Here is a 13,164-nt window from a genome sequence, read left to right on the forward strand (position 1 = left end):
GGCCAGAGCATTGTGCACCTCTATTTTTCTAAATCAGTGAAGTATGTTCTGCTAACACTGACATCTATCTTGCCAATTTCAGGGCTTCTGTGTCCTTTTACATTCTGTCAGGATCTTTCACTTAAATCAACAGAGTTCCCATTAGCTTTGACCAATCATGGTAACAGTTATAAACACTTCCTTCTAAAGCTTTATGTGAGCTGTTTCAATTATTGAAGGAAGATGAAATATTGTAACTTGTGAGTTGTTTAGGAGCCCATGGCCCCTACCTGGGGCTGAGAACAAAGCAGAACAGGCCCCAGGCATGCCAGGGCAGGGCTGTTGTTAAGGCATTTCTAAGAACATCTTGATTGTAAAGATGAAAAGGTATGCAAGGACCAGCAGGGATATATTAACTGAGTCAACACCATCTGGCTGGAACCTGCCCTCAATCCTAGGACAAGCAGGGTTATCTTGTCTGAGTCAACACCATCTGGCCGGAACCTCCCCTCTATTACCCCTTGGCGCTGGGTAAAGTCATACATCAACTGGTTGTTATGTGAACAAAGATAACCCCAAAGCCCACGGGAAGAAAGTCCTGATGCCCCTTCTTACTGACTTGTAATCTTTCTGTTAATGTTTAAATGAACCAATCCCGTACCTTTGTCAAAATTCCTCGTACCCCTAACCCTTTGCTTCTTTAAAAACCCAAAGCTTCTGAGTCCCGGGGTCGACTCCCCTGCCTCCTATGTGAGGTACCTGTCGGCCCAGAGCTCTGCCAATAAAGACTGGTGCGTCTTGCAGCAAGAAAGGATTCTTGTGTTTGTGGGTGCATCCTGTCCCTGGATTAGAGTAGGGGTCCCCATATTTGGGGCCCTACATTATCACAGATACAAAACAAAGATGCATGCAAACAATCTAATTATTGTGTTTTAAACTTTGTTAGATTAAACTACTCTAAAAACAAAACGCACCCAACATTCATTTTAAAATGTCTGAGCTTCATCTGCATGGTGCACAGAGTTTAAGTGACAACACTGGGAAAGCTATGGTATTTCTTTTTTTCTTTTTTTTGTTTTTGTTGTTGAGACAGGGTTTTTCTGTATAGACCTGGCTGTCCTGAAACTCAGAAATCAGCCTGCCTTTGCCTCCTTAGTGCTGGGATTAAAGGCCTGTGTCACCATGCCTGGCTTGCTATCATATTTCTAACCAACCTTGAAATCTACAGCAAAGAGGATGTAATGTTCAGAGAGGACATGTAGTGCTTTTTCTTCCTAGATCAGTCAAGATGTAGGACAATGAGACCCCTCTGTTAAATGGTCTGTTTTAGAGAGGCCATGGAGAGTATCCAGAGAATAAACTCTAACCATCCTACACTTTACAGGAATTCAACTGTGGACCTGTCTCTATGTATGGGTGATGCAATACATAGGTTATAAGTGTGTGGGATTTTTTTTGAGTACCTTATTGTCAACTTGACACAAGCTACAGTCACTTCAGATTTCGTATAGGAGCAGACAGGAATTCACTGTCTCCTGACTGAATGAACTTCTTGTCCTCCTCTGGTCCCAGGTCTAGGATTCATTGCTTCTGTTCTTGTACATGAGTGTCTACTGAGGAAGCAAAACACTGACAAAACATTTATCTCCTTGAAACATATGTGTCATTAGGAAGCCTGGGTTTTCTTCTACAGGAGTAGCAATATTTGATGGATACTTTTCCCCTTTGTAGAGAGCAGCATTTTACATTGAGAAAGGAACAACATTGTTGTGTCTACATAGTTGGATCACAGGGTTGATCTGAGAACTTGCCAAGCTTATTAAGACTACTTCCAGTATGCTTTTGAGTAGATGTTGCAGCTAACCCCATTTGTATTGTTTTTGAAATAAACTAAAATACCAGATTTAAGACAATTGATGGATGGCATGATGTATAACAAAATTGTAGTCATACTAGGACTACTGTCAGTTAAATAACAGGAATTGTTTAATAATGTGTTTTAACTATGTGTTTGTAAATGGAAGCAACAGTAAATATCCTGAATTAACTTTGACATTACCTTTGAGTGTGTTGTCTTACAGATGAGCTGGTGAAGAAGTCTTGGAGACACAGGGTTTCCATCTCTTATCATGGGGCTCAATGTCTCATCATGGGGTTTGTGAGAGAAGTACCTGTCTTTAGCTTGTATAATGATTATCCTCTTAACAATTAATTATGTACAATTTCTACCTCTTCAGAAAAGGATTCATTGTTAAATTACCATTTTTGATGTTTTCATATTTAAATTTCTGATTTGTTTGAATTATCCTGACAAGATACAGAAAACCCCTTTTTCTTTTTCTTCATTTTGTATTTTATTTTGTATTTTAAATCCAGCAAATAAACCTGCAACTGACATGTACAATCGCGGGAATTGTCTAAAATTATTTAAAGAGTTGTGATTCCACAGTATCTTCTGAGCATTTTTTATTCATACTCACATATGCTTTCTTGGTACCAATGAGCATGGGGGGAGGGAATTAAAGGAGCTTGCAGCAGTGTTTAGAGACCTTGCACTGTCTTTCTTGTTTGCTCCAGAAGTCTGTGTCCTTGACTCTCTGTCACCTCATGTCCAACCCACAATGGGAGGAAAGGTCAGCCAGGAGTTCCAGGGGACAGGAAATAATGGTAGTGTCTTTGGATATGTCTTTTGAAATGGTCTTTAGCTGTTTGTTTTCTCCTTTCAATTTTTCCTGTTTTAATGATGGTTTTACTGCTGTGAACAGATATCATGACAAATGCACTCTCATAAGGACAACATTTAATTGGGGCTCGATTACAATTCAGAGGTTCACTCCATTATCATCAATGCTTGTGCATGACAAAGCCCAGGATGGCATGGGGGCATAGGAGCTGGGAGTTCTACATCTTGTTACAAGGGCTGTCAGGAGAAGACTGGCTTCCAGGCAGCTAGGAGAAGGATCTTAAAGTACTGTCATTCATGGAACAGAAAAACTTCATGTCATCCTCATATAATAAAGAGTTGCACCATGGGAAGGCAGAAAGAAATTAACAGAGGCCTTGAAATACATTTATGGTGGATTGAGACCCCAAAAGAATAGATTTGCGTTTGTAAAAAGGCTTTAGAATTTACTCTTTACGAGGCTAAAATATTTTCAATACAATATGGTTACATAATTAAAAATCATATCACACAGATATGTGCCCCAAGGGCCCTGACTCAGTTCTTGGCTCTTCTGGTCACCCAGCTGTGTCTGGATGACCAAGAATCAGAACCTCACCCCCACCCTCCAGCCCAGGCCCGCGACCTGTCACAGCCCAGGAACTCCCAAACCAGCTCTGGCCTGCCCCTCATCACGGTCTGCATTTCCCATCGCTGAGCAGAGTCCTGGCTTCCCCTGAAGCCCAGCACCAATCACTCTGCAGAAAGGAAAAACCACCCATATATTCCTCGGTTCAGAGACCAAAGAGGCTGAAACCAGCGGAAGTGAACACATGAACTGACAGATTCACTGACCAATCAGAGCCTCCATACATGCCTGCCAGTCAGAATAGGAGGAGGGTTCTTCCGGAAATCACGTGGCAGGTTCCATGCTATTGTGAGTGTTTAAGTGAATTGGTGTGTTTTGCTCTGACCTCAACTGCTGAGTACTGAGGGAAGGCTAAGCAAGCTCTGAAGTTGCAGCATGGCCAGCACATGCTCACTGCCCACAAAGGTGAGGAGCGGGAGCCACTGTGCTGGGTCCAACTCAGGGCTGGGCGGGAAGCAGCAGCTGTATGCAGCGCTGTGTGAGGTCTCTTAGTGTTTGCCATTCCTGGACCCAGCTGGGGCAACTGAATAACTTCCCCATTTCGGCTGAATCTGCACAAAGCATTTGGAGCAGGGGCTTCTTTATAGAAACATTCTTAAGAGGATGCCAGTGGCAGGCAGGCTTGGTTCCTCTAGTAGAGTCTACAAGCTCTTCTCTTCTATCTATCATTTTTTGTTGTGATTCATTTGGGGTTAATTTTGTCTACTTGTAAAAGGCATCCCATCTGTTGGGTGACTGAGAGCACGTTCTTTCAATATGCCTCTGTTTTTAAGGAACCAAAAGATCCGTTAATTTTTGTATAGCTGCACATTTATTTAGCCATTTTGAAAAATGTTTCTGAGACAAGCTATGTTATAACACGGATCCCCGTCCCATGCTCCACAGGGCAATGACCCTGCTTTCCTTTTTATTAGACTTCCTAAGTTCGAATGTTAAATGTATGTACAAGAGCGTTTTTAAAATTACTATTCAAGTTCTGTAATTAACTGTTCTTTGCAGTGAAAGGAAAAGTGCGTTCCAGTGGAACATGTGTTCTGCCTTCAGACTAGAACAGGAGGAATGGTTTACTGTGTACACAGTAGGGTGAAACAATGTTGATAAGAGCTAACTCACAGACTAAAGTTTAAGGGAGTCATCTTCAGTGGTCACCATTCTGAGGCAAAGTGAGTGATTGTTTTAAATTCCTCAGCATTGATTAATTCATGCATGTTTATAGAAATTGTACAGATTGGTGGGTATACAAATTGAGGAGGTTCTGTGGGATCAAACTTTGTTGATGTAATTATGTCAGCTGAGAAGCTGTGTGTGTGTCAGCAGCCTATATTACACATAAGGACAAGATCATACATCATCTTATTGATGGCATTTCCTCAGCAGGGAATGGCCTGCTGTTCTTGAAAGTCACTATTGTTATTTGTCTGTCCCTCTTTCTGTTATCACCAGCCACAATGCATGTTTCATGGAAATTAACTCCAGGGTTCAAATGCTTGGCAGGAAGCAGACATTATAATGCTCTTCTAAGTTGTTTTCTTTGTGGTTTCTAGAGGGCATGGGTTTTCCTCAAGTCATAAGGAGGCATGAGAGACTGCAGAGCCATAGCCACCATTCTGATCTCCATGTAGAGAGATCTGTAGAGCATGGGACTCACTGTTTGGAGGATGAATAGTAGGTGGACAGTGAGAAATTTAACAGTTAAAGTCACTTTGATTTTTGTTATTGTTTTTGGAGTTTGTGAGGTTTATTTTTTGTTTTGTTTTACTTACAATACACATGTGCTCATAAGTAACATTGTTCAAGTTCACATTTAAGGGACTATACCCTTATAAAGGATCCCTACAACCAATGCCCTATTGGTTATAAAACAGCACAGAATGGGGCTGGAGAGATGGTCAGTGGGTAAAAGCACTGACTATTCTTATGAAGGTCCTGAGTTCAAATTCCCGCAACCACATGGTGGCTTACAACCATCTGTAATGACATCTGATACCCTCTACTGGTGTGTCTGAAGACAGATACAGTGTACTTACATATAAATAGTAAATAAATCTTAACAAATAAAAAAAAAAACAGCACAGAATGAAAGCTTAAGCAATGTTCTCTCCTGTTTGGTTGATTTCAGAACTGAGTTTGATTATTTCCTGCAGGCTACTCCTCTTGGGTGCATTTGCTTCTTTTTGTTCTAGAACTTTCAGGTGTGCTGTCAAGCTGCTGGTATAAGCTCTCTCCAGTTTCTTTATGGAGGCACTTAGAGCTATGAATTTTCCTCTTACATTGCTTTCATTGTTTCCCATCAGTTTTGGTATGATGTGTCTTCATTCTCATAAAATTCTCAAAAGCCTTTAATTTTTTTCTTTATTTCTTCCTTGACTAAGTAATCATTGAGTAGAGTTGTTAAGCTTCCATGTGCATGTGTGCTTTCCTTTGCTTTTGTTGGTATTTAAGACCAGCCTTAGTCAGTGGTGATCTGATGCGGTGCATGGGATGATTTCAGTCTTCTTGTATCTGTTGAGCCTATTTTGTGACCGTTTATATGGTCAGTTTTGGAGAAGGTACTGTGAGGTGCTGAGGCGAAGGTGTATTCTTGGCCTTTAGGATGAAATGTTTGTTTCATAACTTCTGTTATTTTCACTGTGTCTCTGTTTAGTTTCTGTTTCCGTGACCTGTCCGTTGCTGAGACTGGGTTGTTGAAGTCTCCCACTATTATTATGTGAGGTGCAATGTGCACTTTGAGGTTTAGTTAAGTTTGTATTATGAAAGTGGTTGCCCTTGCATTTGGAGCATACATGTTCAGAATTGAGAGTTCCTTGCTTTTTGTAGTTTGTAATATTCATACAGAATCTATGATATCTCCTTAGCATTGTTTATCTGTTTGTCACTTTATATCTGTTAATTTGTACTCTTCTTGCAAATGTATGTCCCATTCAATAGGTGAGGAAATGCGAGATGCGAACCTAATAATTAAGTTTCTGTCTGAAAAGACATTGTGATTACATGATACCTTCTGTGTTAGGATGGAGGAAAAGGGAGACTATTTTGAATACATTGTCAATGAAATATATGTCCAATATGTGAGCACCATGCTTTCTACTATAATCATGTTGTATGGGATGTTTTAGAATGCAGTGACATATGAGGATGTGCATGTGAACTTTACTCGGGAAGAATGGGCTTTGCTGGATCCTTCACAGAAGCGTCTCTACGAGGATGTGATGCTGGAGACCTACAGGAACCTCAGAGCTATAGGTAAGACTGTTCATGTGGTTTTCCTTTATAAGTTAGAGGGAAACTGTTTCCTTTGGTTTGAATGTCTGTTTGTCTTTTTGCTTGCTTCTTTTGTTGTTGATGCTCTTCTATAATTTACATTGAGAAGGAAGAATGAGGTGAATGAGTCAGACATGGTTCTAAGGTTCACTGAAGATAGTACCATAAACTTTGCCTCAATTCCAATAATACATCATACATTTTCTGGTACTATGTTTTAGACTCTTATTGGGAAGACCACAGTAATGAAGAAAAGTCTCAAACTTCTAGAAGAAGTGGAAGGTAATTTTTATTTACATGCTGATCCAAATGTGCCTCAGAAGAAATCTTCATGGGTTCTTGAAATTTTAGTTCAAGGCAACAGTGTATGTAAATAAGCATAAGATACTGAGTATTAAATTCTCACAAATGCATTTACCCCTATGTCATGTACTCTATTTCAGTTGGCAGGGCATTCTTCAATGTCCAATACTGCCTTAACAGATAGAACTATTTCAAGAAGAGCTGCATTGGCACTAAAATGCAGACCTGCCTCACGGTTTAGTCTTATACTTCTTAGATATTGCAGAATTGTATTCACTTTGATCGTATGATGTGTATATATCCAAAAACATCTCATAAACAAATAGTTCACAGTAACACATATGTAATCAGTACTTGTAGAAATGTAGTTAAGTTTAGTGATAGTGGAAGTTTATAATGATTGAGAAAGTTGAATAGAAAACTTCATAGAAATACCTCACATGTCTCTGGAGAATAAAAATTCAAACTTTGTGAATATAATGTCTTTCCATTTTATTTGCTTTTGTACCTTTCACAAGTATATTATAAGGCACCATATCTGTCTGTCTATCTATCTATCTATCTATCTATCTATCTATCTATCTATCTATCTATCTCTATCTTATATAAAGGATTCAGGCCCTATTTATTAAAGATATTGACAGAAACACTGAATGTGTTTTTTCTCCAAAGACAGCTAGAAGATATCTTGTTATCGCCACTTAGAGTATATTTGTTGAACGAGATATGATTTTACAGTTAATTGATTTTCCAACTTCATTAGGAGTAAATCAACAAACACACTACAAAAGATTCCCAGGAGTATTAGTAATGTAGAAATTTTCTGATTTTAACTGGTTCACTGTCCAAATATAATACGGCTTAATCTACAAGAAAATTTATGAATGCAGTCATTCTTGTAAATCTCTGAGTGCTTGCAGGTTTTGTTAAGTATGTGAAAAAGCCCATATAGGAAAAGATTGCCATGAATGTGAGCCATGATATAAATGCTTTTACAATTACCATTATCTTCAAATATTTAATGAAACCCATAATGAAAGAAAACACCATGGTTATAAAGAAAATGATGAATCCTTATTATATCTGATTTCTATTTGCATTTAGAAAATACTATAAATTAATTCATACATATAAAAATATTCATAACTATAATACATGGGTAAACCTTTCAAAAGTGACAATTGCATCTACAGGCATAAAAGAATTTATAATGTAGAGAAAATTTCTGAATATATGCAAAATGTTAACGATATTGTATGTCATAGGCATCTTCAAATGGAAGACAGAACTCATACTAGAGAGAAAAGCTATGAAAGTGTGCAATGTAATGAAGTGCTTTCAAGTCACAATCATGCTCAGATATATAAAGGAATGCTTACTGGAGCCTTTGTACTTTATACTGGTGTTCAAATGCATAGAAGAACACGCGCAGGGGATAAACGCTGTGACTGTAACATACTTGGTAAAGCCTGTGCATGCAACAGCCATCTGCAAAGCCATAAAAGAACAGATACTAGAGAGAAGCCCTATGAATGTAGACACTGTTGTAAAGCCTTTGCATATCATAGTGATCTTCTAAGGCATAAAAGAACACATATTGGAGAGAAGCCCTATGAATATAAACAATGTGGTAAAGCTTTTGCTCATCACAGCAATCTTCAAAACCATGAAAGAACACATACTGGAGAGAAGCCTTATGAATGTAAACAATGTGGCAAATCTTTTGCACAGAATAGGCATTTACAGCGTCATAAAAGAACACATACTGGAGAGAAGCCCTATGAGTGTAACCACTGTGATATAGCCTTTGCATATAATAGTGATCTTCTAAGACATAAAAGAACACATACTGGAGAGAAGCCCTATAAATGTAAACAATGTGGTAAAGCTTTTGCTCTTCATGGCAACCTTCAAGACCATGAGAGGACACATACTGGAGAGAAGCCTTATGAATGTAAACAATGTGGCAAATCTTTTGCACAGAATAGTCATTTAAAGAGTCATAAAAGAACACATACTGGAGAGAAGCCTTATGAATGTAAACAATGTGGTAAAGCCTTTTCTCTTCACGGCAATCTTCAAAGCCTTGAAAGGACACATACTGGAGAGAAGCCCTATGAGTGTAACCACTGTGGTAAAGCCTTTGCATATCACGGAAATCTTAAGGTTCATAGAAGAACACATACTGGAGAGAAACCCTACACATGTAACCAATGTGGTAAAGCCTTTGCATACCCCAGCCTTCTCCAAAGACATAAAAAAATCACATACTGGAGAGAAGCCCTATGAATGTAACCACTGTGGTAAAGCCTTTGCATGTTGCAGAAATCTTAAGGTTCATAGAAGAACACATACTGGAGAGAAACCCTATGAATGAAACTACTGTGGTAAAGCCTTTGCATATCAGTGTGATCTTCAAAGGCATAAAAGAACACATACTGGAGAGAAGCCCTATGAATGTAACCACTGTGGTAAAGCCTTCGCTCGCCACTGCCTTCTTCAAAGTCATGAAAGGACACATACTAGAAAAAAGCCTTTGAGTGTAGCCAATGTGGTAAAGAATTTGCATATCACAGTGATCTTCAAAGGCATAAAATAACACATACTGGAGAAAAGTCTTATGAATGTAAACAATGTGGCAAATCTTTTGCACAGAATAGTCATTTACAGAGTCATAAAAGAAAACACTGGAGAGAAGCCCTATGAGTGTAACCACTGTGGTAAAGACTTTGCATATCACAGTTATCTTAAGATTCATAGAAGAACACATGCTGAAGAGAAACCCTACGCATGTAACCAATGTGGTAAAGCCTTTTCATATCACAGCCTTCTCCAAACACATAAAAAAATCACATACTGGAGAGAAGCGCTATGAATGTAACCACTGTGGTAAAGCCTTTGCTTGTCACAGCCATCTTCAAAGCCATGAGAGGACACATACTGGAGAGAAACCTTATGCATGTAACCACTGTGGGAAGTTATTTGCAGAAAACACTAATCTTGAAAAGCATTAAAAAATCCTACACTGGAAAGACTCTCTATATATGTAACCAATGTAATAAAGCCTTTGCTTATCACAGCTATCTTCAAATCCATCGAAAGACACAACATAGAGGAAATAAACACTATGCATGTACCCAGTGTCCTAAAGTGTTTTCACATAACAGTACTCTTCCATGCCATAAAAGACACGTACTAGATAGAAGTCTTATGAATGTAACCATTATTGTAAAGCCTTTGCTCAACACAGCCATCCTCAAAACTGTAACCAGACACATACTGGAGAGAAACACTATTCATGTAACCATTGTGTTAAAGTGCTTTCACATAGTAGTAATCTTCAGAGTCACAAAAGAACACATACTTCACAGAATCTCTGTCGATGTATACAACGTGGTAAAGCCTTTGCACATGTGGTCTTCAAGGGCATTAAAATCCTAGATTGAACCCTTATGAATGTAGTCAACTTGATTAAGACTTTGCATATCAGAGTCTCCTCCTTTTTCATGAAAAGAATCATTCAGCAGAGAGATACTGTGAGTTTGTGTGTGTGTGTAGGCGTGTAACTCTTTTGTCTACAGTCCCATACTTTTCTCTGGTTAACGACTGTATTAGTCAGGGTTCTCTAGAGTCACAGAACTTATGGATAGTCACTATATAGTAAAATAATTTATTGATGACTTACAGTCGGCAGCCCAATTCCCAACAATGGTTCAGTTGCAGCTGTGAATGGAAGTCCAAGGATCTAGCAGTTACTCAGTCTCACATGGCAAGCAGGCGAAGGAGCAAGAGCTAGACTCCCTTCTTCCAATGCCCTTATATTGTCTCCAGCAGAAGGTGTAGCCCAGATTAAAGGTGTGTTCCACCACACCTTTAATCCCAGATGAAAGGTGTAGCCCAGATTAAATCTCCTTAAACTCGGAGATTTAGTCTTCTGGAATCCATAGCCACTATGGCTCAAGATCTCCATACCAAGATCCAGATAAGGATCTACAAGCTTCCAGATAAGGGTCACTGGCGAGCCTTCCAATTCTGGATTGTCGTTTATTCCAAATATAGTCAAGTTGACAACCAGGAATAGCCACTACAACGACCTTGCCTATCTTTGATATGAGGAATTGTGTTTTTTTATTGGAATATGTTATGTCTTGTTTAGTTGATATCCACAAGAGGCTGCCCTGCTGTTTTCCTGAGACAAGTTACCTGTCTTAGGTGTCCCTTTGTTCCTGCCCACATCTATTGCAGCAGCATCCAGAAGCCACAGAGACTCAGAGTTGCTTGATGTGTCCCAAGAGGTGGAGCAGGCGTCAGGACCAGTGAGGTGTTTATACTATAAATGGCCAGAATTGAACTGTTAGAACCGGGCGAGAAGAGGAGCACTCTCTTGGAGTCAAACTAGTTGACTGAGAGAAGCCAGCCACCTACATACCTCAGGCAAGTCATATGAGAAAGTTGTTTCAGAGAGACTGAGTCCCTTGGATGGGAAGTTCCTGTATGCTCTTACTGTGGTTTTGGTACCACATGAATGAAAAGGAGGGCATGAAACTTGTAGGCATGTTTGAGAAGTATGTTTTATTGATGGGATGAGCAATAGCACAACTATGTGCACCTGTAAACATCCAAGCCTCATCTGTGCAAAGTACACTTGGACTTGAGTTTGTCAGTGAAGGAGTTAAAAATAAATTGAAGAGTGAGGAGAAAGTGTGAGAAGCAAGTTCTATGGGAACCCATGGGGTTTACAGGAAAAGGGAACTTATGGGTAGGGCAGCAAACGTCAGTGAGAAAAACAAGTTTAGGAAAGTGGTGGATATGAGAGGTGCTCAGAAGAGACAGGATTTTATTACAGGTAGTAGCAGCTGGCACTTGCTTTTGATATGTTAAATAAGTAAGCCATTTGTCCTGAGTTTCTCTGTGATTTCACAGCATACATATAAATGAGTAAGTGTTTGAGTATTATTTCAGTCTACTTCATGGTATGTGTGTTAACCAGCCCTATGTTGTTTTCTGTGCAATTGCTTAAATGATATCTCTGCTTTTATTGACAATGATGTGCTCGTTTGGGAAATCATCAGAGTGCTGTAAAATATATTATGAACCTAATTTATCACTGATTTGAACTCCTTACATTCTACTTTTTAATGCTGTTGTCTTACATTATTACCTGTTTGTATTTTATATGTATGGAATTTTGCTTACATGTAGACCTGTGAACTGCATGCCAGAGGATGTTTCAGATCAACTAGTACTAGTATTGCAGAATGTCATGAGTCCCCCTTTGAGCATGCCTACTATAACTGAGCCAGTACCCTATGGAGAAGCAGTTATTGGTGTTACTCTCTGAGCCACCACTCCAGAATAATAGAACACACATTAAATTCAAGAAGAATTACCTTGAAAATGTAGAATATTGATATTTTTAGATACATATGCCAACATTGCATATATTCACACTGTGCTCTGGGCCCTCCAAAGCTATTCATTTTGTAATGATGACTGTGAACTGAGTGCTATTAAGTCTTATTAATTTCTTGATGACTTAGGCATCTTACTAGGGTTGTTTTTACAATTTAGTTGGAAAAAGTATCTGTCATCCATAAATAATGAAACTTTTTATCCCTTGTTCTTCAGGGGACAGTGCTTGACTGCACAGTTTCTAATACACCTTTGGTATCAATTTTGAAATAAGTCATTTAGACAAATGTTTAATCTTGCTGTACTTTTATTAGGTTAGAAATACCAACAATATTTCAATATTTGTTTGTCAAAAGGTGTCTTATTGTATTTGTTGGTTCATCACATTAGCGGGATTTCAAATTACTTTTATTAGGTTCAGCTCTCTCATTGTGAATATTACTTTTTTTTCCTGCTAACTAACATTAGTGTCACCATGTGTCTCAGACAGTAAAAAATCTCACCTGGGCAGTGGTCGTGTATGTCTTTAATCTCAGCACTTGGGAGGCACAGGCAGACAGATTTCTGAGTTCGAGGCCAGCCTGGTCTACAAAGTGAGTTCCAGGACAGCCAGGGCTATATAGAGAAACCCTGTCTTGAAAAAACAAAAAAACAAAAACATAAACAAAAAAAAGACAATAAAAAATGTCTTTTAAAAAGTTAATCCAGTTTGCCATTCATTGAAGATTAATACAGCCCACATGCCAGATTCCTTAAACATGCAAATACGTATTCTACATTTGCAAATTAACTTTCCTATTAAGTCTCTCAAATACACTGTGAATAGAGGTGGTATGTTTCCATGAGAAGTATTGCTTTGGTGTGTGTGTGTGTGTGTGTGTGTATTAAATGCCCTATC

General features: G+C 38.8%; 1 pseudogene across 1 annotated transcript; it reads left to right on the forward strand.

Annotated features, from left to right (window-relative positions):
• The first annotated feature begins 3,665 nt into the window (after positions 1 to 3,665).
• Positions 3,666 to 12,496, forward strand: LOC110288295 (uncharacterized; annotated as a pseudogene). Its single transcript, XR_015046876.1, has 5 exons — positions 3,666 to 3,695; positions 6,407 to 6,533; positions 6,773 to 6,833; positions 8,120 to 9,157; positions 12,483 to 12,496. The product of XR_015046876.1 is annotated as an uncharacterized LOC110288295 (transcript).
• The last annotated feature ends 668 nt before the right edge of the window (positions 12,497 to 13,164 follow it).

The sequence above is a fragment of the Mus caroli genome, unplaced genomic scaffold, assembly GCF_978045245.1.
Source record: "Mus caroli unplaced genomic scaffold, Mus_caroli_1 scaffold_4, whole genome shotgun sequence".
Lineage (NCBI taxonomy): Eukaryota > Metazoa > Chordata > Mammalia > Rodentia > Muridae > Mus > Mus caroli.